Raw genomic sequence first — 3,332 nt, 5'->3', positions numbered from 1 at the left:
GGACTCCAACTCAAAAAAAAAAGAAAAGAAAACCCGTGTGGTGAGTACGTGCATGATCTCATCCATTGCAGGCAATTAGATTCTGTAATTCCCATTTTAGGAATGAGGAAACTATGGCTTAGAAAGTTTGAGAATTTGGCTGGGCACAGTGGCTCACACCTATAATCCCAGCACTTTAGGATGCCAAGGTGAGGGTATTGCCTGAACCCAGGGGTTGAAGACCAGCCTGGGCAACTTGGTGAGACCTTGTCTCTACAATAAATCAAACAATTAGCTGGGCGGGGTGGTGCACACCTGTAGTTCCAGCTACTTGGAAGGTAGAAGGGTCACCTGAGCCCAGCAGGTCAAGGCTGCAGTGGCTGTGAGCATGCCACTGCACTCCAGCCTGGGTGGCAGAGTGAGACTGACTCAAAAAAAAAAAAAAAGTAGATTAGGGTCAATTCTTAAGGACTGTGGGCCCAGCATGGTGGCTCACATCTGTAATCCAAGCACTTTGGAAGTCCGAGGTGAGAGACTTACCTGAGCCCAGAAGTTTGAGAACAGCCTGGGCAACATAGCAAGACCTCATCTTTACAAAAAAGCAAAAGAATTTAGCCAGACGTGGTGTCCCATACCTATAGTCTCATTAGCTATTCAGGAGGTTGAGGCAAAAGTATCAGCTGAGCCCAGAAGGTTGAGACTGAGGTGAACTGTGATTGTGCAGCTGCCCTCCACCCTGGGTGACAAAGTGAGACCTTGACTCAAAAAAAAAGACTCTGAGAAGCAAAGGAAATCTGTGAACAATAGAAATTATGCAAAGAAAATTAGATACATAATTCAAAGTCTAGACCAGGAATGCCTCATGCCTATAATCTTAGCACTTTGGGAGGCCACGACAAGAGAATCACTTGAGGCCAGGAGTTTAAAGACCACCCAGGACAATATAGCGAATCTCCGTCTCTACAAAATATTTTTTAAATAAAGAAATAACCAAAGTACAATATTAATGCAAATTTATGTTGGCCGGGCACAGTAACTCCCAGCACTTTGGGAGGTCGAGGCAAGAAGATTGCCTGAACTTGGGGGTTCGTGAGCAGCCTGGGCAACTTGGTGAGACCTTGTCTCTACAGTAAATCACAAAAACTAGCTGGGCATCGGGGCGTGCGTCTGTAGTTCCAGCTACTTGGAAGGCTGAAGCGGAAGGATCACCTGAGCCCAGCAGGTCAAGGCTGCGGTGGCCATGAGAGTGCCACTGCACTACAGCCTAGGTGACAAAGAGTGAGACTCCAACTCAAAAAAAAATCTTATACTAACTAAATTGAGGTTCATTTAGCAGGCATTTTGATGCATGTACAACATCAGCATAGCTCCGAGGGACACGAAATAGATGGTGTTGGACCTCCACAGCAGTGATGCCACAAACTGAATCAGTCAAATTAAGTGCACACATAGGCCAGGCACGGTGGCTCATGGCTATAATTCCAGCACTTTGGGAGGCCGAGGCAGGAGGATTGCTTGAGCCCAGGAGTTTGAGACCAGCCTAGGCAACATAGCAAGACGTTAGCTCTACAAAAAGTAAAAAAAAAAAAAAAATAGCCAGGCGTGGCAGTCTGCACCTGTAGTCCCAGCTATTTGGGAGGCTGAGGCAAAAGAATTGCCTGAGCCGAGGAGATCCAGGCTGTGGTGAGCCATGATCATGCCACTGCACTCCAGCCTAGACAACAGAGTCTCCTGACCCAAAAAGAAAGAAAAAAATTAAGTGCAGACAAACACCTGGATCACTTATTTTATTCATTCAATTTAAAAATGTTTTGAGCCAGGTTTGGTGGCTCAGCCTGTAATCCCGCGTCTTTGGGAGGCTGAGGTGAGTGAATTGCCTGAGTCCACGGGTTCGAGACCTCATCTCTACAATAAATCAAAAAATCAGCTGGGCGTGGGAGCGCATGCCTGTAATTCCGGCTACTTGGGAGGCTGAGGCGGAAGGATCGCTGGAGCCGAGTAGGTCGAGGCTGCGGTGGCCGGGAGCAGCCACTGCACTCCAGTCTGGGTGACAGAGTGAGACTCCAACTCAAAAAAAAAATGTTTTGAAGGTTTTCTATAAGGCAGATACTGTGTGATAAGCACTGGCTCCTGGGCTTCTGCTGGATAAATTCCTTAGAAATAGAATTGGCCGGGAATGGTGGCTCAAGCCTGTAAACCCAGCACTTTGGGAGGCCGAGGTGAGAGGATTGCCTGAGATGAGGGGTTCGAGACCAGCCTGGGCAACTTAGTGAGACCTCATCTCTACAATAAACAAAAAAATTAGCCAGGTGTGTGTGCCTGTACTTCCAGCTACTTGGAAGGATGAGGCAGAAGGATTACTTCAGTTCAGCAGGTGGAGGCTCTGATGGCCAGGAGCATGCCACTGCACTCCAGCCTGGGCAACAGAGTGGGACTCCATCTGAAAAAAAAAGAAAGAGAAATAGAAGAATTAACATCTTGAGAGATATTTCCAGGACTTTGACAGAAAAAAATGAAGCTATCTGATCTTTTGATAAGCACTCAGTCACTGGTGGATCTTGCACCTAATTCCTGAGGCCCCTCCTCTGCCCACTGGCAGTGTCATCTTTCCCACAGATCTTTTCTTCCTTTGAAGTCTAACCCAACCAGCTGTCCCTGTAATGCTACTTGTCCCTGTCTCCCTCGGCAAATTGTTTCCACATTTACCTCTTCCCTCTCCAGCTTCTGCCTCTTCTTTGTCGTTGGCTTCTGTCCCTGTTTGTTCTCAGCTTGCAGGCAGTGGCCGGTGTGTGTCCCTAAGATTACCAGTTCTTACTCCGAAAGGTTTTTCACAACATTAGAGAAAATGCAGGACATTGGGAAAATGGGAGCTGGAATCAGAATGTGTCTGTGTTTGGACGTCAGAGTTGGGCAACCTTTCTAGCTCAGTAGGTTTGTTTGTTTGTTTAATAATCTTTAAAAATGAGGATGATGGCCGGGCACAGTGTCTCACACCAATAATCCCAGTATTCTGGGAGGCCAGTGAACTATGATTGAGCCACAGCACTCGCACTTCAGCCTGGGTAACAAAGAGACCCTGTCTCAAAAAGTAAACAAACCCAGACAGCTGGAAGAGTCCTGTTAAAACCAAAGTCAAATCTGTGCCTTTCTCAAAATCCTCCAGCAGCTCCCATCTGACTCAGAAAAGCCTAAGTTCCATAAGATCTGGCTTCACTTTTTTTTTTTTTGGAATTGTTTTTGGGTTTTTTTTAGTTGGAGTCTCACTCAGTCGCCCAGACTGGAGTGCAGTGGCTGCTCCCAGCCACCGCGGCCTCGCCTGCTGGGCTCCAGCGATCCTTCCGCCTCAGCCTTCC

This window comes from Carlito syrichta, unplaced genomic scaffold (genome assembly GCF_000164805.1).
Source record: "Carlito syrichta isolate Samal-C Ts95f unplaced genomic scaffold, Tarsius_syrichta-2.0.1 Scaffold302518, whole genome shotgun sequence".
NCBI classification, from domain to species: Eukaryota; Metazoa; Chordata; class Mammalia; order Primates; family Tarsiidae; genus Carlito; species Carlito syrichta.
Note: the sequence above shows the minus strand (reverse complement) of the source record.